This window comes from Drosophila eugracilis, unplaced genomic scaffold (genome assembly GCF_018153835.1).
Source record: "Drosophila eugracilis isolate 14026-0451.02 unplaced genomic scaffold, ASM1815383v1 contig_2154, whole genome shotgun sequence".
Classification (NCBI taxonomy): Eukaryota; Metazoa; Arthropoda; class Insecta; order Diptera; family Drosophilidae; genus Drosophila; species Drosophila eugracilis.
Window position 1 is genome coordinate 1288838 of NW_024573038.1, and position 24454 is coordinate 1313291.

Below are 24454 nucleotides of genomic sequence, written 5' to 3' on the forward strand. Positions count from 1 at the left end.
GGATGAGTCAAATGAGTTAACAGGAAGTGGAGCGAAGGATATGGCAGCAGGACATTGCCAAGTCGATAAACAAAGAGGCAAACTTCGGGCCTGGGCGAGGTCCTGTGCACATGAGCAGACGTTTTAATTTTATCGAACGGATGACAGGCTGCTGGACATCGCAGGACATTGCAGGACATTGCTGGACATCGCAGGACACGGACAGCGCCCGGACAGGCTAGGACCAACTCGGGCCTCACAATCGAGCACGCTTGGCGGCGCAAATAAGTCCAGTCCGGTCTCAGGAGGAGGCGTTGCCCATTGGCCGATGACAAAACCGTATTGGAAACTGTGGGAAACCCAGCAGAAAGGAAACGGCTCTCACATGTGAGCCGGGTGTCCGTGGCGGGGAGTGCATTTTACAAGCCGTTGCTTCTTAATTTAAATATGTTTCAATGCACAAAGCTAAATTAAAATGTATTTATAAAGCACAAAGGCGGGCGGCCACAAAGGGAGCGGGCCAGCGAGCAGGAACAACCCTTTTAATGACTATTTTTATCAATATGCGCGCGCTCACCTTGCGAGTGCTCAGCCCAGCGTTAAGTACGAAATCCTTTAATAAGGCTCAACCCGTGCCACCCAGATCTGCCCCACTCCCCACTCTCCATCCCCCCCTTCCACTTCCACATCCTGTTTGTGTGCACTTGCTTCATTTAACCAGCTCTCCCGCATCCGCTCACTAAACAGTGTCAACCGCGAAGCCAAACCAAAGTCCCGTTTTTGCGTCCAACCCAGCCGCACATTTTTGGACACTCACACGGTTGGGGGCGCAGAACGGAGGACTGAGGGTGAGGGTTAAGGGCTTCCCAGTCCCGCGGGTAATTAGCGGGGTAAAATTTGGGCGTCGGAAGTGTATCCACAGACAAAACTGTTCTGCGGCGGATACGTGTGTCGATTTCAGGGAATGGAGGGGACATTTTAGAATATTACTCATAAAAAATTAACACCTTTAATACGTGTTTTACCTCTTTGGGGACGGGGAAGATTTTGTTTTCATTATAATTAAATAGTGTATGAATCATTGTTAAGATACTTACAGCATCAACATTTTGCATGTCATTTTATAATCTAACCAAAAACATTATTCCTATAATTAATCCTATAATTTAATATCATTTTTATATATTATTTATTATTATAAATTAATTTAAAACACGCAGACGCTTTGATAGTTCAAAGAAGAGTAATGCTGTTTTCTGGTTAGAGACGAATATACTCGTATGTAGGTAGGTAGAGGGACAGTCCAAAATATACTAGGTATATGATACAGGATATTGGAATGGGTCATTCGCAGTTCAAAAGTTAGTAAAGTTTTCGTAGCTTATTTCGTACAATGAGCGGACATCTAAGTCTAAGTCGTTGGTGCACTATAAGCAGTACGAACAGGTGTCCCAAAGACAGCGAGCACATGCTTGTTACGCGGAGGCTCTTACACCACTTGGGTTAAATGAGTGTTCGCGGGGAAATACCTAATATATAAAACATACAGAAAGCTATCGTTAATAAAAGGGAGAAGATTGTTTAACTACCACGATAGAGTTCCGCATTTGAGGACAGGGAGGTTGAAATACAAATAAGATGATATAGGTGTTATAGTTAGAACACTTAACAGGAAATGATAATGCAGGAATGGTCGAAGGAAAATACTTAGATTATATAAATCGAAATCGAACTGTGAGAATTGTGATTCATTTAGTGAAAGTACTTAGTTTCAACTTTATCGTATCTTGCTTGGGAATACAAGAAGGTATCTACAAAAAAATATCTATCAATCTATTCTTCAACATATACACTTAGACATTGTTCTGTATGAATGATTTATAGTCCCCAACAACTGTAAAATATGTTTTCATTTATTTAGCACAGAAACATACTAGAATCCATCCTTCCTAAACACTAAGATCATGCAAATAACTATTAAAAGTTATTGAGAACTAATAATTCCAGTTGTTTTCATCCTCACAGTTGTGTAGCAATTTATCTCGAGTTACCACAGAAAAGCAAATAACTCAACAAGCTTAAAAATGTATATGTAAATTAATTTATTTCATTAAATACAACCCTTTTATATCAATAAAATAACTAAAAACGAGGCAATTGCGAAATAAATCGTTGCAAAAGCGCAATCAATCAGTCATCCGTTTCAAGCAGGAACCCCTGCGGCAATCCCCGTCAGAAACATTGCCCCAATGGACACCTTCAACGGGGCAGTAAGAAGCCATAGAGGTGGAGTTCAATTAACGCTGCCAAACCAAACAGAATCAGCCCCACAATTAGCACCGAATCAACAGCGATCCATGACTTGGCTAACACCACTGCCAAGACCATCCTGCAGTTGGACAAGCATTAGCCAGGCCAAAAAGGAAGGGAGTCGAGTTTTCAATGCATTTGTACACTTGACCGAAATTCGCTAAACATTGGGGGAATTTTATCTATAAAAACAGGTTTTGTAAGCATTTTGAATATCTAGAAATACATGCACTCTGTACTTTCTCAAATTTATAAGCTAATAGGCCGATAATCAGTCCTGAACGGGAATGACTTATGTTTATAAAAGATGGATTTATATTTACAAATCTTAAAGGACCTTCAAATTTTCTTATAAAATTTTAAATTTAACAATAAACAATAATATTTCAGGTGGATTTCCGGAAAAGAATGCGGGCGTTGCAGTGGTAGCTCACTTTGCGGTCGCCGGACGTGAAAAGCCTCTGCAGAGTCAGATTCAGAGACGAATTCAAAGCCAGAATCGGAATCAGCATCAAAATCGGAAGCGGACTCGGACCAGGCCAGAAAGAGTGGGCATGGCTAGAACAAGCTGAACAGGCGGCTTCGTGGCCGTTTAGGTTTATTTCCCTTTGATGATGATGATGGCATGTTTTGCGCGACCATTGAGGCATGCAACGGACTAGCTCACTCCGGCAAACAGCAGAACCAGAACCGGGAGGAAGGCCAAAGGAAACGGGGGTGTGTATGTGGGTGGATGGGTAGGTGGGTGGATGAATGCGCGCTTGAATAGTTCAGCTACTCCTCCCTGGAAACTTTGGGCCAACTCCTTTACTTTGCTGCAATCACTTTGCGCAGCAGGAAAAAATTAACTTTCAGTGGCTTCATAATAATCAAGCTTAAGGTTTCCTTCAACTCGAAATAATTTTCCTTTATTTTGATATTTTTGCCGACCAGCCTAGATGGGAAAATTGGAAAAAAGGCCAACTCAGCTCCCGACCAAATTGAATTAGAGTAGAAATTTAAATGGCAAAAGGCAAGTCAGTGGAAAACGGCAAATCCAACGACAAAAAATGGGGGAATAAAAGGAGGAGGCACGTAGCTGTTTGGCTGGCCGTCCTTGTTTGTATATTATTTATTTTAATGATTGTGATTACCCGAAAAGGAGCCCACAACCGAAACTCAACTGGGCGAAACCCAGTTTTCTCATTTTCTCTTTTTCGCTTTTCATTTTTTTTTGTTTGCCCGGAAAGCTCAGCCCAAAAGCGTGCTAGGAAATCATTTGAGAATTGCCTCGCTAGGTGGAAAAGGGCCGGAGGTCGGAGTTCGGCTTTCAGTTGGGCATGCCAACTTAAACTTTGATGGTTGAATGCGAAACCATGTGAAATATTAAGGGGTAATTTGTCACGAAAGCCCCAGACGAAGGGGTAGCCGACGGAGATTGGTATGCAATTTCTTAGCCAACAAAGACCCAACCAGCTTGTGGAGAAGGGTGGAGAGTAATGGATATGATTCGAATAACTAAATTATATTGGGGCAGGCAATATGCAAGAGTAACATGTGCTCGGACAGATAATTATAGAGTCCAAATCTTGAAATTTAAACTGAAAACTTTTGCTGCAGACTGGACCTAATTTAAATTTGTTATAACTACGATTAAACTTAGAATTTACTTGATAAACTTCTTTCTAGTACTAGTTCAATATATATATTGAACGGTCGAAATGGTCGTGGTTTCCATATCCTGTGAAGGATATTCCTGCCGACAGAAATACTCCTTACAATGGGCCTCAATGAAGATTCAACAAATGCTTAGTACTTGCCCCAAAGCATTTTATGATTACAGACACATCATAAAAACCCAATTTATACCAGTCACGCCTCCACGTCCCCTGCTGGCAAACATTTCTACGGCCCGCCTCCCTCTCCTTCTCTCCTTCCATGGATATTGACTGAAATCTCAGCTGCGGAAATATTGAAATCTAAAAAGCAAATAATTTAATTCGCTTAAACTTTCAGGCTGAGTCAGGATCAGGATAGCGTCAGGTAGTGTCGGCGCGGGGCAGGGGCGGAGGCATAAAGGACGACATAGACAAGCTCCACTGCTGTTGCCTCACATCCGGCCAGGGGGATGGCGTGGAGGAAGTGGGGAGGCATAGGAGGAAGCCACAGCCGCCATCAAATTTGAATTCACAAAATGGGAATCATGGTGAAGGGGAAGGGGCGGCTACAGGGGTGTTTCTGTCACGCATTAACTAGGAGCTGGGGCAGGCAACCCCCCGCCCACAAGACTCTCAACGTTTTTAGCACAAGCTGTCAAGGCACAGGACACAGGAGAAGAAGAGAGACACGATGGCTGCAATGCACTGGGAATATCTTTTTGTATGAAACCAACATTTAATTTAATAAATAATAAATTATGTTTAATAATTTACGTAAATAAGAAAATAACTTCCACCTGAATAAAACTATTTAAAAACTTAGTTTTAACTTTGTATCTTAATTTGAAAGGATAATATAAAAACTTAAAAATTTTAAATTAATATTATTTTTTTACTTGATTTACTTGCTCATAAGTAATGTAGCAGGCGGTCACACTAATTTATGTATACACACTTATTAGTAAGCAAACAATGTATTCCTCTCTTTTCCTTTTTCATGTAGATCGTGCTAACGAACACTATGTGTGTCCTGTTCGCACGATCAGCAAATTTTACCAATACGTGTACAAATTAGGCTAAGATGGAATAAGAAGAGAACAGAAGAGAACAGCACGTTGCACTGCGACGCCTACGGTAATAACAGAAAGTTACGGTAAATATGGAGCTTGACTCTTTAGTTATGGCTTAACATTTAATTTAGATAAATAATAATAAAGGTAAGTGTTTTATCTTCATATAGCAAGATTTCAACCAATAAACTTTTCTAAGCATTTATATTAAAAAAATCAACTGTGGTTTTTTCTCTGTGTAAGCAAAGAGGCTGGCTTCGCACAGGCTGGCTTCCTGGATGGAGCGGACAGCCCATGTCTGTCTCTCCTGTCTCATTTGCTTTCAATTTTTATTTGCCGTGTTACAACCAACACGGAGAATGGAGAACGGAGAGTGGAGAATGGAGAGTGGAAGGAGGTCGGAGGACGGCTAAGGGAGCAAGGGAAGGGGGGGACGGGGAGATACAACAAAGTTGCCGTGAGGCATTTGACGCGTCGCAGAGTTTGCCTCTAAATGCTTTTGGGCCAGCACTTTAGTTGAGGAGCTGGGGAGGGTGGGGACTTGGTCGAGGCATTGTTGGGACTTGGACAGGTCCTGCTGCTCCTGCGGCTGCTCCTTCCCCGCAGGCCGCTCCGCTTGAGCAGATAATTTTCACGGTTGTGTTTTTATAATGATGATGTGAAAATTCCGTTGGTTTTTTATGTTGCCCGGGCACTGGGCGGTGGGCGGTGGCTTGTGGGCGTGTCTGACCGGGATTTGTTGTGACACTTTTGGTAACCAGCATTCTATATAGTTTGTCATATTTTGGGGATGAAAATGGTGCAGGATGTGGTCGCAATTCATCCTTCTAAAAGTGGTCAATTAAAATTCATAAAAAAAGAACGAAGGACATTTGGGGTGAGCTTTATAAACATTTTCCAGGAATAGTCACCTTGAGATATGTTCATGAAATTTCTCTGTGTACTGTGGGGAAAACAGAATTTAGTTTTTTTTAACTAAATATAATATGAAAACGTTGTCAGTGAATGAAATCAAAGAGTCTTATAACAAACAAAATGCTTGATTACACTACTGACCGTAATTATACTTAAAAATTATAATACATTTTTAAGATGGAAAGGATTTGTTTCATCTATTCCAGCATTTAACTTAAATTATTTGTTTACTATTTTTTTAAATTGATAGTTAGAGTCCGAGTCGATTGTAGCTGCTGAGCTTGAGTTCCTTTTAATCTCGACGCATCACAAAAATTCCTAAGGTATCCATTTTCCTACTTCTGACCCCCAGAAATCCTAAAATTCTTTCTTAAAGTTGGTCACCAACCACTCAAGTTGAAGGGTCCTGGTCCTGGTCCTGGCTAACTTCTCCGTTTACATGCCATCAGGTCCTTTCAAATTTTATAGCCTCCCTCTGCTCCAGGTGAGTTTTGATTACCGTTTGAGAAGCTGCATTCGAAATCAGTTTTAGTTTGCATGTCCTTGAGCGCAGAAAGCGGAATTGAAATTGAATTTTCGATGGAACCGACACTTTGATGTTGCCGTTGTCGTTCCCAAATAAGGATAAACAACAGGACAGTTAACGCTTTTGGGGCATTTAAGGACTGGGTCGATGGCGACCTGCGATTCCTGGCTTTCCGATTTCTGATTTGTCGCAGTTTGATTGACTGACTGACTAACTGAATGCGTGATAGAATGAGTGACGGGCCAACTGAGTGATTGGCTGATTGCCTCGCATGCCGTGCCCAATGTTAGCCGGCTCTCTTCTTGCCTGCGGCTCTTTTCAGATGGCCAGGCCAAAAAGCTTTTTTGCGATAATCGCAGTTAAGTGTCAATTTTAATCTAAAGGCATCCCCTTAGTGCCTGGCCTTTAGCGAAACTTCTTTTTGATTTTCTAAATGTCTTTAAGATAATAGGTGTGGAGGGAAAATGGTTGTAAATGGGAAAGTAAATTGTTTTATCATGGCTGCTTTTTGTTGTTCTAAATTATTTTAAATGAATTGTAAGGAATTATTTTACTACTGTGATAAAAGCCATTCGCATTTTCTTTATTTTCAATTAAATTGAGTAATTCTTGTCGGAAAACTAAATAAAATTCTAGGCAATGAATAAAATATAAAAATATGTATTTTACTCTTTCAGAGGGCATTACAATTTAGATAAAAAGTTTGTAACCAAGTGAAGGAGTTTCCTGCAATTTTTAATCCATTATCATATTATTTGTATAGATATCAACACTTTTTAAAAGCAAGTCTTGTAATTTAAGATCAGTAAGACGTCTTCTTCCCAGCAAAAATCATGAAAAACTATAGGAAAATATGGGAAAATATTTCTCGAGCCATAGAACTAATTTATTAACAAGTTTGGCCTAGTTTTTATATAAATTAGTTTCTAAATTAGTTTCTAAATTGCATTTTTTGTATAGTAAATACAAGTGTTTCGTTGATTAATGTGAAGATCATGGCTAGATCGACTTTAGTGATAACCCTTCTGATCCTCAAAGGAGTTCTTCTTCCATTTACACACTTTTTGATGAATTTAATACACCCCTTCTGTCAACAAGTAACAAGAAGTCTCTGAACAAATTTAAGCCTGTCATTTTATAACGAATTCACATTCCGATAATAAACTTCGTGGGGAAACTGTTGGTTTAATTATTATTGAAGGCTTTTGCTTCTGTTTCGTATTTTACCAATTAAATTGGTAATTTTCAATTTCACATGAATCCTGCGTGCATCTTCCTCTCCTCACTCTGTGAGCTCCCTATCTCAACTATATAGCATACTATCTCCCTATTCTATCCCCTATTTAATATGCAAATTACTTTGTTTCTAATTAAAATATCTGTGCAGTGCTTTTGGGGCTTCTGTGCGTTATTTTCACTTTTTCCCTTATTTTTTGGCTCTTTTTCGAAAACACATTTTGGCCATGCCGCTGAGGATGGAGGGCAAGAGGAGTGGCAATCTCCAGTGGATCTATTATCGTTTGCACTGCACCAGAATGGAATGGAAAACCAGAAAAGCATTCCCAAAGGGGGCGTGGCCGGGCCACCGCAGAAGGTGAACGATTGTTGGCTTTGGGAATGCTTTCTCGTCTCGTTTTCTGTCGTCCGCTTTGAATTACAAAAATATTTTCCGCCAGAGTTGCCACAGTTTGCGCACGTCAATTATAAAGTCCTCCCCAACTTTCCATCCAAGGGTTGAGTTAGTTAAATTCGAGCAATTTATTTAAATTAGAGTCTCGAGCTTAAATGAGCCTTTAATGAGTAAGGTTCGGGTTAAGACTCTATAAGTGAGTGCTTGATCTCAGTCTGAGGATAAGGTGGCATCAAGGAAGTTTCAAAGTGTATTAATTAACCATTTTTTAAACTCTTTTAGGCTTTTTAAATTTACAAAACCCCTTTTTTTTGCTTAGAAGCATTAAGGAAAAGAAAGATTAACTATTCAAAATATATATTTAAAGGCATTAACTGAGTAGCGACAGTAACAGTCTTACAGTCTTGTAAGAGATTTCATATCAAAATTTCTAGGTTACTTTTTGTATTTCACCGTCGAATCCGAATTAGTTCAATGTCCATTCTATTGATAGCTTATAATTCTAATTAAATTTGCCAACTCAACGGCTGTAACACTAACACTCACACTCAGGCACTTGCCATTTAATCTAAGTAATTACTGTAGAATAGCAATAATCCAGCAGAGGCAGCGACAAAGGAGCAGGGAGAGAGGGAATTTAGTGAAGAATTCCATTTGGCAAATGCCTGGCAAATGCAGACAAAGCCAGCAAAGCCCCAAAACATCTGCAACAAATCAATTATTGCAACAACTTTTCAACTTTGCCCACATCGCATCGCACCCGGAGCTGTGCAGTTTACTCCTACAAATTTTTATTGGTTTTGGCTTTTGGGGTTTACGGATTTCCGTAGAGGGAATGGGGGTTTATCGATTAACTTTCTAATGAAATGTGGATGTGGGTGGCGAAGCGTAGGTAGGTATTTCGGAGCATCCGAATTGAATTGACCTAAGTTGGTCCAGGTCGGCTCTGTTGCTGGCGTAAGTGAGTCGAAGACTTCACTTTGTTTCTGATATATCAAAGGACTTTAAATCAAAATTCAATTACACTCCAGCCCACACCTCGTACGAATTGTTCGCCAGCAGGGGGCTGGCCATGCCCACCTGAGCATCAACACCATTTCGGCAAAGGCACTGTGCCAGTATATAGGTAAAGGTAAAGGGAGGTCGATTGAAATTGTGTCGAGAGGAGCCGCCTGGCAGTGACAGAGTTCAGAGGCTTTTCAGGCTCACTTTGAAGTGTTTGATTGTGGCACTGGCACACCTACCCATTTTCCATTTCCCAGTTTTCATCTTCCCATCGCTTACCACCCCCACTGCATCAACACCCACCGAAATGAGAGCAGCCTTCCGCAAACAGAAGCGAAAATCAATCCATGCAACATTTTGCATATTTAAATTAGCCAAAAAACCAAAAAATATTCCCCCCGCCCACAGAATGCCAAGTTTAGCTCTCAGCTCTCCAGGGAAAATTCCCAATTTTCAATTTCCACATGGCATTTACCGGAGGCACTGCAGGATCCGAGGGGCGGGCGAGGGGCTTGGCTATGTCATGGCGAGCACTTACAACAACTTATAAATAGCCTGAGTCTGTGCAAATTTTCACATTAATTAAATTTCAGCAGCGACGACGACAACGCAACCAGAACAGAACAGAGACCCAGACTACCATAAGGGGCTTGGTAAGGGGTTGGGGAAGGGGATATGGCTATGGCTATGCCACGACAACGTTGACATATTGAAGGAAAACGACAGATTTAGTACATAATATATAGACAACATATATGCGGTTTGGATGCAGACACAACAGAGAGAGAAATCGCTAGGGCTGCATCCGCAATAAAGGGGAATACACCCGTAAAAATAAGGGCCTAAAACTATCAAATTTGGAGATTGTTAACATAAGTCAGTGGAGTCACGGCTGCTGCAACAACTGCTACTTCAAAATATTTTTATTAATTTAACAGTTTTCGATACAAATATTTAAACAGGTAAATATCCATAGCCTATCTTCCTTGCAGTTTCTATAAGACAAGCTACCCTCAATCTCATGTACACTCATAGCCGCAAGTAATATTATTATATAATTTGAAAAGATCAATACATACTCATTCTTCATTAGCAATATATATGAACATCCATATGTACATAGATATGAGTAATACCCACAAGGTTTTGCGGCGATGCTGAACATGTCCAACAGTATATTACGACTAACATTTATAATTGGGTCAACACATAATTAACCATTGACAAGGACACCGAACTCAAAACTGTAATCTCTGTCAAAGAGATAATGTGTTCATATTAACTATTAAACTCCTTTCTTTCAGATGGGGGTATAGCTCAGGGGTAGAGCATTCGACTGCAGATCGAGAGGTCCCCGGTTCAAATCCGGGTGCCCCCTTCAGTTATTTTTTTCTGATGATACTCGTTATATTTTTTCGCACACTAGAAAATATTTGTGGTGGATTCTGTTCTCGAGACTTTTCCCACGGACATTCTTCACATTTTGCTTAACTATTCCAGTGGCAAGCCCTTCGTGCCCGATGAAGCTTAAAATGTTGCCATTGCCGTGGCATCATAAACCACTTCTCCTGGCCCAAGCTGCGTAAACATTTTCCACCGAGTGAGGCACTCCAAAAGGATGCTCTGCACAGTGGCTGTGATGTAGAGCTATCCAGATATCTATTTAATGACTATATATTACAACTTTCAATCTGTAAGCAGTAAGAATTACAGGATTAACGATGGTTATTGCATATCCGCAGTGTTATCGAAGATATCAATCACATCTATCTTTCTAGAGACAGATCTCTGGCATAACCCGAAGTGTCTGTCTTTTCCACTGTGCAGGGAGAGGAGGAGATGGTCGAGGACACATCCAAGTTGTTGCCCCCAGCCCTGTGACGACTCTCGAGCGTTGTTGTGGTACTGAGGCCACTGCATTTGGCATAGAGCGAAGAATCTCCGACCATCCGATCCGTCCCGCATCCAAGATAGGATCCGGGGTAAACGTGGACGGGCGCAAAGATTGGGGGGCACTTAGGAGTGGCAGCGTTGTAGTTGTAGTTGTGTTGTGTTGCTGTTGTCGCCGTTCGCTGACGTCGTGTATTTATAGCCGAGATTTCTCTGCTTTTATTTTTCGCTTATTTTCTTGCTTCTCAGCAATTTTCCCTTGCCATTTACATGGCTACGCAAAAATATGCAAAAATCGCAAGTACAGCAGCAGAACAAAACGAATAAATTTATTTGTGTAATTATTTTTGATATTTCTGCATGTTTTCTGTATGGCCAAAGCTCACAGAATACTTGTTTAATTAATTGAAAGCTACGCGTACGGAAAAACTATGCAAATATATAGAAGTTACAGAATATCTGAAATCTGAATTCCCAAAAAAGAACCCACTAATTGGCGCTGGGTACATGGGACGAAATGACAGGCTCATAAGAGAGATATGTCAACGAAGCGCAGAGAAACTACAATTTCATGTATAATATAAAGGGAAAATATATTTGGCACTAATTAATTGGTATATTTGTTAGCTCTTCAAACTATCAGCTTATCGGTGAGGAATGACTTACCATTTTTAAAAGCCAAAAATAATTCTTTGTTTATGAAACCAACCCTTGCATATTCCAGTTTTACTGTATTAATCTGTATTATGTATTATTGTTAAAGGTAAGACCCTAAAGAGAAATTCATTGATCTTTGTAAAATCAAATCAAATATTTAAAAAAAATGTTTACCTGTTTGAATGTTTTTGATAAGGCTGGTTTACACTCGAGTAACTTAGTCAAGCCACTATTCATCTTCCCTTTCAGTCAAAATTAAATAAAAAAAGCCACACAAAAGCCATATCTCTGCTATTTATACTGCTGAGAATACTTTTCCCATGGAAGCATCAAACTGAAATCAGTTTAAATATATTACGCACACAAATCCCCTCAGAAAAGGCTGAAGAAAGCGGAGACGAGGAATCAAGCATGAAATGTTATTTTCCTGGCAGCCTCCGCTGGAGATACGTATGATATATCTAATGGCCATGTAAAGAGCATGTAAGCTCTCTCCACCACCCACTGCCCTATTCCCATTCCCATCCCTTGAGTGGCATTGTCGGCCACATCAATCACGTGCCGTGTCCTTGTCCAAGTGCACCGAAAAGTATGCAACGATGTTTGCACTTAAGTATCTGTATCTGTATCTGTAGCTGACTCTCCTGCGACAGTTTGTGTGTGTGTGTGTTTGCGTAGATTTATATTGTGGCCCACAGAAACCGCACAAATATGCTGGCTTCCTTCTCGGCAGGATTTGTCAAGGCAACCGCAAGGGAAGTATTGAAGGAGAGGGAGCTCTTTCCCAGGGACCACTCACTCGCACCGCCTCATTAAAATTTTAAATAAATATTATGCCGGGTCGGGGTATGGGCAGGGGGCAGGGGCAAAGTCGAGGGTGCAAATAATTAATGCAAAGTAATATTAGAAACACCAGCAGCCCAAAGGCAGCCAGAACCGAGCTGCCTTCGTCAAACTTCGGTTGACCGCAGAAAGTAGCTGCCTCATAATTCAGCAGGCGACTATGTAGCGCGAGCTTTGGCATTCTAATTTGATTAGCGTCGGGCCAGGAAAGGCATTTGCCACAGCTTTGGATTGGAGTACGCCGGCACCGCTGCCTCCATTTCCCAATTGATGGCTTTCGTCAACCGAAAACGGTTTCAGGTGAGGCCCGGCAAAACGGCGGCAGCTTCATTAAAACTTTTGCCTTGCCACGTTCCGCATTTCTGTCGCCAGCGATTGGTTGTGGTCTGCGCTACAGCTGAACGGAGAAAAGCAAAGCCGCAACTTTTCATTACCGCTCCGGTTGCCAACACGGCTCAAGAAGCGATTCCTAAACGGATTCCTAATTGCAATGCAAATCGAAATCGAAAGGTTTACATTGCTTAAGTGCTTCCAATCATTGGGCTTTTACAAGCCACTGATGGGTAGAACAATCGCAACATTCAATTTAAATTAATCATGAAAACCTGAATAACAACACGAGGCATGTATGTTTAAATGCAGTAAAATACAATTCTCCAATGTTTTAAATAAAAATGTTAATAATGCATAATGCTTATGTATACCTATACAATAACTTACATGTATATGTATGTTACTCCTTGCCAATTTAGAAACCCTAAGGAAACGTTATTAAGAAAATTATTTGCTGCCAACTTTAAGTTATCTCATGTTAAGAGACATACAATGTTAAATCAATTAAAAACAAAGATTAACAACAAATATAAAGCACTTAATATATAAATGAAGCAGATATTTTATTTTGGTGTAAGTTTATTATTTTATCAAAAGGATTACATTTTCGGAAATTTAAAAAAAAATGTTTTTTCAACAAAAAGAAAATTTACCTTTTAAACGATTTTCATTTGTTATTGAAACTCACCTAAAAGTGTATACTTTCTATGATTAGTAATTGTTTAATCTCTTAGTTTTAATCCACAAACTAAAAACAATTCTTTTCCTTCTTGGTTTTGTTATAACCTAATTAATAGCATATACACTTTTTATTTAAGTTATTGCATTATATTTTAGTTTCTTGAAGGACAAACAGATGTTTCCGTAAACTGTTTTAATAATTTGTATTTATTTTTGTATTTCATATAAAATGACATTTCCTAATTAAAACGAATGAAAATTCTTCAGAACAAGCAGTATGAGTGTCAGCTTAGGAATGTTTCCGAACTTTTTCTATTCCCATTCATGGTTCTTCTTTCAAAAAAAAAAAAGTAAAAGCTTTCCAATTGCCAATTTTCATATTCCAGCATTTTTGGCCGAAATGCAGTGCCTGTAAGAAGCCCGTCTCAGTGGCTGTCAGGCAAATAATAAATAAAATGCCAAGGGGAGCTGCGAAGGACGAGTGGGAGGCAGGAATGCCCCGGCCAGGACGAGGCCAGGAGAAATCAACAAAGTGCGCCAGTTACAAATCAGAAGAAGAAACCGAAAAGAAAAGGATTTTTATGCAATTTTTTCGCTGCTTCGGATGCTGCCACTTTGATGCACAGAAGGAAATTCAATATTATTCAAAATTACGTTTATTTTCCTTGCCCTATCTACAGAAACATAAATTTATATAAGTTGCCATGGATATGAAACGGTCATTTCATAAAATAAAGATCCTTGATCTCAAGATCTTGAAGTGTCTGATTTCTGAATTAATTGTTAATACCAAAGTTCAAATTCGATTTTATTCATTAATAACACAGCAATATATAGCTAAGTAATTCTTTCAGTGAACTGCCCGGACTCCAAGCAGAAGTAACAGAGATTGGGTTGGCGAAAGGGGACGTGTCTGGGCAGAGGGAGGCGGCTACACAAAATTGGCCAATTTACATGCGTTTGTGTTTTGTGCTGCTACCAATGCGACTGCTGGTGTTGTTGCAAGAGAAGGAAGATTGAAGTTCAATTTTGAGTTTTTCTGTGAGTGTGTGGGTGAAACAAATGCAAAGTGGCAAGTTGGAGGGAATTGGGAGGCCGGGGGTCAAAGGTTGGAGGTGGTGGGGAGTGAAATTGCAAACTGCTGCAGCGTTGAAATGCCAGCAAAGAGTTTAAGCCCAGCCAAGCGGAGCACTCAAGAGGCATTAAGACAGAGACACAGACATGAAGAAAGATAGATAGATGGATGGATAGCTGAATAGCCGGATGCCCGGAGAAAGGAGGAGAAAGCTGGGTGAGATCTGAGAGGAGCAGAGCGGACGAGAATGAAAATCGCTTTGAAAGCGTCTGCAACGGAAGGGCTTTAATAAGCTCCAGGTGTGCTCCAGTGGGTGAATGGGTGGGTGGGCCAGCTCTTGGGGGAACGCTCTTGGGCAAACTGCGGTTTCCATGGTTTACTTACAATTTAAGCAGCCGTTTCCTTAAAGTCCCCTCTCCCTGCGCTGCACGCGTTGCGTATACGCAGCGTATTCCCTCTGACATCCCGACATCGTCATGCAGCCGTGACGAAATGACAACATTGTTACTTGCATTACGCTAATGAGCTTATCAGGACCTCCAATGTAACTAATGAACCGACTGCGGCTTTCGAGTGTGTTTATATTTATCTTTAGAGGGGACTTACGCGTCATGCCAACAAATACAGATTTGTGAGTTTTGAGCAACATTTCAGGAGATTACGATGTAATACAGCTAAGATGGGATGGAGCTGCATATCAAGAGAGCGTGACACTATTTCATTTTGTAATTTCAGAAGAAGTTAAGCTGGACTTCTCAATTCGATTGGCTGCCTTAAGAGACACGACTGTGCTCAGATACGGTTTAGATTTGAATAGACAGAAAGAAAATTGTTTAATAAAGTAGATTACGACGGCGACAAGTAAAAATCACATCTTATGTATACGATTGACGTTGAATACCTTTGAGGTAAAGGGCAAGTCTATTATACATACTCCATAGCTCATTCATGAAGCACCTGATAATAAATCCAGTTAATTAAAAGCCCTGCTCTGATGTACAGATAACCCCAAGCCACTTGAATACTAAAAACCTCCGAATTTAACAAAAAGCCATGTTCACCGCACTTCCTGATCCATGCTCTAATCCGGATTACCCTTCATATCAGGCTTCCTTGCACTGGGTGCTAATCCCAGCACTTTTCACACTTTGGCCAAGGGCCCAGAGATAGAACTTTATCAGCAGAACATCGGAAAATGTGCATGTGTTGCAAACTTTGGCTGCACATTTGAACATTGCTCTAATTACTTGCCCCCGTACGAGGCACAACAAAACAATTTGAAAGTCAGAAGCGGGGAAGATGGCCAAAACCACACACATATCGTACTTCAAGAGGACAGAGTACCCCTGGAGATGGAATCAAGCTAAAACAGGAAACATCAACATGACAGAGAGGAGACCAGAACAAACATTTAACAATTTTGCAGGAACAATATTCAATTTCCGACTGTCTAATAAGTTTTTGGCCAGCACACTCACACGCAGAGGAGTTGGCCCATGTAATAAGCCAACTCCAGGCGTCTGGGCTGTCTATCCATTCGTCGCCCCAGTCACAGACCATCGTATCCCCATCTCCATCCTTATATCCCGAACCGACCCGACCCGACCCGACCCGACCCGACAAAACTTCCATTACTCAAACCAGAGCAGCGACGCAACATTTTCCTTTAATTTCCTTTTTAGTTTTTTTTTCGACGCCAAACTAACTTGCCATGCCCTGCTACAGCGAGCTCCTTCTCATCCGTCCGTCCGTCTGTCTGTCCGTCCGTCCCTTCGCCATCCGTCCGTATCGCAGACCCGGAATATTGTCAGCTTTAAGCCGGCTATACGAGCACACTCCCATTCACCACGTGCAGATCCCTCAACTTTAATGAATACCCGCGGGCCAATGCAAACACAACTGTAACGGCTAACGGGCCATATAAAATGCATTTCGAGTAACAAACTTTAAACACTGCGAACGCGTTCATTTGGGAGCGCCATGGATATGCTCCATGGATTCTCCCCGAAGGGGTGGTCCCCCAGGATCTGGGGGACTTGGGGGCTGAAAGTCGGGGATGCCGGCTTCGGTGCTTCGGGGGACTCCTAGCGCGACAGTTGCGGGAGAATAGTTGAGGGCTGCCTGCACAACAGTCAATTACGGCATGCAAAAATATGGGTTTATGTGGCAAGATTTCATGATCAAAGGTAGATAATGCTTGAAAAACTTCAACTCTTGAATGAAACTTCAACTCTGGGAACTCCCAAGACCACTGCTACGACAAATTTAGGAAAACAATTTAATTTTTATATTAATTTGGCTTTATTATTTTGGCTCTAATTTCTTTGATTATAAACATAAAAACATAACAATTACGTACAAGATCGAGCGATAGAGATAGAGTGATATTGTAATATAAAATGGATAAAATTTCATAATGAAGGATAATGATTATAAGAGAACTAAACAATCCCCCCGCATAAACATATAGTGGTTTTTGCTAGTCCTGCCCCAAAGTAAATACAGCATGTTGCCGAGCCTCTGTCGAAGTCGGCTCTATAAGGACGACCTCCTGCGCCCATTCAGGATCCAAAGCCATGCAAATAGGAGCCAAATGAGTATTGGAAAGAGGCAGACATGGGGAATATGGCCCAGAAGAACCTATGGAGGTGGAGGTGCGGGGCCTGGCTGCGGTTTACACTGCCACCATGGAAATGACAGACGATGTAAAAGAGTTCATTAATATTGCAAGGTATGCTCACGATGACGATAGGTATGGAGATGGGAGAGGAATGGGTGAGGGGATGGGTCAGGGGTTAAGGCAAGGGAAAGAATGAAAGGAAGGACACCAGCAACAACAAACGAGGACAGCGTTTTGACTGTGCGCACAATTATTTTGTAATTTGTCATATTTTGTAGGCCTCGGCTCAAGTCAGACAACGTTGCACTTTACACAGGATGGTGGAGGAGAAAGTGGATGGTAGAAGGCGAGAAGTCGGAGGCAGGAGGACAGGTCACCGCTGCTTTGTCCAAAATTTCAAGTAGCAAAGCCTCGGACTCAAGTGGCTTGACGGCCTACTAAATAGGGAATGTGGGGGCAGAAAGTGCACTCAAAATAATTTATGGCTTGTCTTTGAAAATGTAAACTATTCTAAACAAAAGCAGTAAAGAATTTCTAGTTTTTTAACTTTTCACTTTAATTCAAAATATATAAATAAGGATACTAAAATTTATATTGTACTATTCTTTATTCTTTTTAACATGAAAGCAAAGATTCTCTGAGGATACTCATACATATAACAATATTCAAAATATGCTATAAATAGATAATATTTTCATATCAAAGGAGTTACTATTTGGGGCATTTGAAATAATTGAAAATGCAGTACATATCGATGCTAAAATGTTGTTTTTACACAAACATTTAAGGATGATTTTTATGTACAAAAAAACTCATAAATAATTTCCTCTCTGCAGCAAGAAATGGGTTGAATAGAAGATCGCTTGCCTACCAACTGCATAATTGTTTGTATTTTACGCTTTACATGAAAGCTAAGCAAATCTTTTGTTACACTGTGCAACAGAGAAAATTCTCTCGTTCTCAAATGCTCTCTATCTCTCTTTCTCTCTCTCCCTGTCTTGGCCTTTTTGTTAGCCTTATGCTTTGTGTGCACTTTCTAAACATGGCGGCGCCAAACAGCGGCTACCTCAACCTACTTTTCGTTCCTTCGCCCACTGCACTGTAAAAAATGTATTCTAACACCACAATTTAACGAGAATTTATTACCATTTCGAAGATTTTATGGGGATTTTTCAAGATAAAAAAAAAGGTTCCTTAAAAAAGGTTCCTAGATTTCTGAAATTTTAAATATGGAATAATATTCAGAATCTCTTTCGAAATATATCCCTGGATTGTTTTCTTTTTTTTTGTTTGTGTATCTGTGACGTTGTTTTTCCGACTTTAATAGTTGGACCCCCATCCTAACCCCACTAGGCACGCCCCCTTTTCGGTAACTCAACACAGAGAGAGAGGGGCGCAGTCAGTCAGCCAGTTTTCTTGCCGCTGTTGTGTTCTTCATGTTTACCTAGCCCCGACCCCTCGGGCACATCATGGTGCCAGCTCATCCTCTCCCCCATAGACGCCTCATCATGTGCCACCCCTCATAATTATACCCTACAAATGAGTGGGCCATAAAGTGTTTCGTGTTAGAGAGAGCAAACATAATAAAACATGGTATAATATTTAGAACATGTTGCCAGCTTTATTATGAATCTGCCTATATAGGGTTGGGTTTGGTGTTGGTTCTAAGATTTGTAAAATATTTTTAAAGAGCCGTAGTTGCAAATGTATCCTTATTGATGATATTATTGATATACATAGTATAGAGAAGTTTATACCAAGACAAAGAGAGACTTTTACAAACTTGATTTCAGGAATCGTTTCTATCTCTACAAGTATAAGATTACGAAGAATGTTTTAAATAAATGAAGAATTTCTAATGTCATTCTAGATTACTAACCATCCTTTATCCCTTAACGAGAAGTCACTGTATCTGGCGTTTGCCCAGAGTATTTACCAACTTTTACACTTTCACATCGAGGCTTATTTTTTGGGCTCTCATAATTGCGATATGCAGTATTTTCAGTCCAGTGCTTTCAGTTCCCTCTTCGCCCGCCTCTTCGGCTCTCCGTCGTTTCCTTCTTCTATCATTTCGTGCACATTTTGTTTGTGTTTGCTGTTGTTTTTGTTGAATTACATGCACACACACAGAGGGACAAATATTTATTTAAAACTTATGCCCGAGGCCTTTCATTACTGTGCACGGTAAAAATATATATTTCACTCTTCTATTCTGCCGCCCCCGCCATCCTTTCCCTTGGTTTCTCTTTTCACCACTTTTAGTCGGCTCTTTCTCAGTTCTTGTTACTTTTTTGCTCTGTGCAAATGTGCGGAATGTTGCTTTGTGCTCCCCATTCGCTTTCTTCTCCTCCCCTCCCTGCCTTCTGTTTCCGGATTTTTGGTCCACGGCTATTAAGTGAAAATTGTTCCGTCCACAAAGAGGGTCCTTCCATAGTCTTCGCCTAGTTAATGTACTTGTAGCGGGCTCCTGCTCCAGATCCTTTCAGATCCGCCACCGCCACCACTGCTGCCTCCACCGCATCGCCACCCAATTATGACGTCTAGCGGAGTTTTAATTAGTCTCCGTACTACTCCCCACTCAGGACCCACTCCTCCCTGTATTGTGATTGTGTCCTTGTGTCTGGGCCATTGTCTTGCCCCGAAACGAACAAAATGCATTACGACGTGGCAACAAAATAGCAAAAGTTGTTCAAATTTTTACGGGATTTACTCGGCGAGTTGTTTTAAAGTAGAGTCCTTAAGGATCTCCCTGCTCTTATGGTAAGGAAAACAATGGTGGAAAATAAACAGGACTCAAGTGGCCTCGTAGTTATTGGCGAAATTTCGTTTGAGCGCTGATCCATTAAGTCCCAATTAACTAATTATTTTATTACATGGTTTTTATAAATTAAAGCCAATTTGACACTTTATGGAGAAAATAGTTATTTATTTTAAATCTTATAGCTTTATCTTTTCTATATGCGTTAGCGACTTTTTAGGTTTCTGTTTTTGAGACAACAATTTGGATTCAAGATGGTTATGTCTTAGTATAACTTTAGTATTCACCAATTAAGTCTTAAGTTACTTAATAAATATATTATGGAATATAGGATCGTATTTCTTCTTTGATGCTTTTTCGTGCTGAGTGAAATTTTATATTGTATCTTTATTCTTCACAAGGATCACTACCCAAGTCGGTTTAGCCTTTATTTCGCATGGAAGTTGAGAAATCGGGGCAAGTTTGGACTGAGCATGCAAATTACAGAACAGATCACAGATCACGGTCAATCTTAATACGAGGTGTGTTCAAAAAGTAAGGTGACTCTTCAAATTTCGCGAATTTCAAATTTTTCGATTATCGATTTTTTTGTTTTGTTATATTGGTACACTCTTCCCTAACATCTGTACCAAGTTTCAATGGAACATCCTCTTTTGTTTGGTTGTGAGAGGCGTAAAGTTACAAGTTATTTTGCGAGCTCGGCGATTTTTTGCTATCGAAAAATATGGATCAAAGGATTTGGATTTTTTGGCCAAAAACAACACCACAATAATGCCTCAGCCACCATATTCACCGGATTTGGCCCCATGTGACTTTTTCTTGTTCCCAAAACTGAAGATAATCGAAAAATTTGAAAAATTTGAAATTTGAAAAGTCACCTTACTTTTTGAACACACCTCGTATAACTTCTAAAAGGTTTCGATAATCGAAAAATTTGAAATTCGCGAAATTTGAAGAGTCACCTTACTTTTTGAACACACCTCGTACATTTATTTTTATACCCGTTACTAGTGGAGTAAGAGGGTATACTAGATTCATTGAAAGTATGTAACAGCTAGAAGGAAGCCTTTCCGACCCTATAAAGTATAAATATTCTTGATCAGGATCAATAGCGTAGTCGATTAAGCCATGTCCGTCTGTCCGTCTGTCCGTATGAACACTGAGATCTCAGGAACTATAAGAGATAGAGAGCTGAGATTACGCCTGGCAGATTTTTGAGGTCCCTACGATTAGCATCCTGCCACGCCCACAAAGAACGGATAACTAAAATGGATGAAATCTCAGGTACTATTAGGGCTAGAAAGTTGAAATTAAATATGTATAATCTTGATATGAAGGGGCATCTGATGGTGGTACAATTATACACACCGACTCTTATGCCCACCAAGCTCGAAAGACGATTTTCGCATTTTGTAGAAAAGCTGATATCTCGGTAAGTATAAGTGATAGAAAGTTCGGATTAAACATGTATGTTTTTATGATTCCCGAAATGCAAATTGTGTTTTCCCATCTAGTTACGCCCACCCTAACGCCCACAAACCCCGGAAACCCAAAAATGCAAAAATCTTAGGAACTATAGGAGCAAGAAAGTGTTGTGTTTGAGTACACGTGTCCCAGAGATGCCACTGCAGCTCGACATGAGTTACCACTCTAACGCTCACAAGCCGCGAAAAACTGTGGAGCGCATTATAATTTAATGAATGTCTTCGTTTGAACTTGTATAACATATTTTTGTATTGAATCGTATTTGTATCTATCGGAGAATTTTTAAATCGGATATTTATTTCGCTATTTATGAAGAAATTTAGGTTATAAGACCTTTGGGGCAGTGACGTGAAGATCAGTTTCTCAACATGCTTTCTCCGACATAGGTGGCGCTTTGGGAATTTCCACTAACAATATTAATATTTTAAAATTGTGTAAAACAGTAACGGGTATCTTATAGTCGCGGCACTGGACTATAGCTTTTCTTCCTCCTCCTCCTCTACCTCCTTTTTATTAGACTTAAAAACATATGTAACATATCCATTCGGAAATAAAGCTTTATTTAATTACCAATAGTTTTTAGATTTAAATTTGTACTTCAAATATTGTTACTAATATACACATGTATGTAAAGCAATTTCTGACATTCTATTGAATGTTTCGAGACATTCTTAATGGGCTGACAGACTGTTTAACAATATCTGTATAGCCCAATAATTATCATCACCCTTCCAGTAGACGCACAATACTATTTTCCCCCATCGAAGTGTATAAATACTTCAACCGCTCATTAGCATCAGCCTGTTATAAAACTCGTAATATTTTTCAATACAGCATTATAAATAGATCATTTTCAAATAGTTGTTTAGCAGATCGAACTCACCTGTCAATCCGGTTGAGCAGAGTTTACATTAAATTTCGCTTTGGTAAATGTTGTTAATTAGTTTGAATGTTTTTGCGATTGTTTGTTTGTTTTGTGTTTGTTGTTACGCGGGAATGTTTTTGGGCGCCAAAAAGTACAGTCACCAACACAGAAGCAAAACACGCACAGAGCGCTTGTTATTAGCTGTCGAAACAGTTATTTCCCCGACTCTCTATCTCACTCGGACCCTCTCTTACAATCTCTCTCTTTCTCTGTCTCTGTTTCCCTCTTCTGGGGTTTTTAATGCAGTTAGCGGCGTTTTGGATGATGCACTTGATCCGCTGTTGTCGGTTGCAAATCGGGGGAAAAACGGGACAGGTTCTGGTAATTTTACGGTAATTCCTGGCTACCTCCTTTCGTCGAATTCGGTCGGCTGATTGATGGATGCCAGAAGCGCACACACTGCACAAGAAACACACAACTTGACTGAGCGAAATTGCACAAATAACTGAATTGAAATATCCCCCCGCCTCTTACTCACACACACGCACACACACACTCGCCCAGAGAAAGGGAAGGCGAGAGAGCTAAGGTGTGGGAGCGAGAGGGCATGATTTGCTCCGCTTATTTTCGTTCAAAAATTTCTTACAAATTTGCTAAAACCCAAAAAATGAGTAGAGAAGCACGGTGCACTCGAGTGCATTTTAATTGATTTTTTCTTTATTTTTCCCACCCGGCTTTCACTCACAGCAGGATGGCATCTCTCTCGGTCCCACGCGGCGTATGCGTAACATTTCAGTTGCATTTCGGCAATTCGAGTTTGAGTGGATTTTGGAATTTGAGTTCGAGTGAGACTGAGAATGAGAATGAGAATGAGTGGGCGATCTCCTGTGGGTCACGGCTCCAGTTGCTCGCCTCCATAATTTTAAGTTTTAATTAGCTTTTTGTTGCCGCTGTATTTTCGACAGCAAACAAAAGTTGCTGCTGCATCAAATTTTTAATTAATTACACGTAAGAATGCTGAAAAATTGATGGCCGCAGGGGGGTTTCTTTCGTTTTGGACAAACAATTAGCATTTCACTGTCCCAAATATTATTCAGAAGTATGGGGCTCTAAATGAATGAAAAGTTTGGGGAAGTTTTCTGAGGGATAGCTTTCATTTTTCAAGGGGGTGTAGAGACTTCCGTAGGCCCGGTGTAGACAAACTTTTTAATATGAAAATTGCTCGTTTAGGGCCGTGAAAATTAAGTGGTTCAGTTGAGGACTGGGAAAATGTAACCCTTTCGATTGATTCAAGTCTGGGTCGTATTTATGTTATTGTCTGTTTAGAAAAACTTGATAATAATAAGTTATAAAGGGAAGTCCAGTTACCATTTCTTGACCAGTTTGTTTTCGTTGTGGATTCATTATTTATAATTAAATTAATTCTATTAAACTAAAAACAGAATACTTACATTAACTGGTTAACAAAAAGGTCACATTTAATAACATTTATTAATTGATATTAATTTTTAGTGTAACTATGGATTGATGTTGCAGAATGTTAATGTTAAACAAATTTGAATAGCTATCCAAAGCTTGACAGTAAAAGCGTTTTAAATCAAAGGCAAGCTGTCAAGACGAATTACACTTGTAAATGCAACTCAGACTCAATTCTGAGTTTAGAATATCCGGATACAGGGTGTCGCGAAATCCGTGCACATCCAGGCTTGATCATGCGCAATCGAAGGCAAAGGCCATTCCACTCACTCGACTGGAGAGCAACAAGAATGCAACACCTACACGGCACAAAAACACACCTGGACAACCTAAAGTAATGCGGCAAGCAAAGAGAGGGAGAGAGTGCCACAGAAAAGGGGGTAAGGAGAGGCAGAGATAGAGAGCGGCGGGCGGAAAACAAACGTCAGCTGCATGGAAACCCAAAGGCGGGACAATTCCAATTGTGACATTTGCCATTGTTGGCCAGTGTAATGACACACACCTACACGAATGAGTATGAGTTCGGCACGGGAAGGGCCTTAAATATTTATGAATGAAATGTTGTATACTTTTCGGGCACAAATGCAGGAGGTAATACAGAGAAAACAAAAGCTTGGCAGTGTCCAACAAATAGTTAAATTTAGTCTCAATGTTTAAAAAAATAAAATAATTTATTATATTTTAGCTTAATTGGAGGCT

General features: G+C 40.2%; 1 protein-coding gene and 1 non-coding gene across 2 annotated transcripts in view; one reads left to right on the forward strand and one right to left on the reverse strand.

Moving 5' to 3' along the window:
- The window catches only part of LOC108108708 (poly(rC)-binding protein 3), a 95710-nt gene extending 72989 nt beyond the window's left edge, over positions 1 to 22721 (reverse strand). Inside the window, exon 1 of the mRNA XM_017216819.2 lies at positions 22298 to 22721. The gene's annotated coding sequence lies outside the window, so the exon portion shown is untranslated. The remainder of the gene's footprint in view (positions 1 to 22297) is intronic.
- On the forward strand, positions 10379 to 10450 carry Trnac-gca. The gene has a single exon. It is a non-coding gene; the product is annotated as a tRNA-Cys (tRNA).
- Positions 22722 to 24454: the final 1733 nt, after the last annotated feature.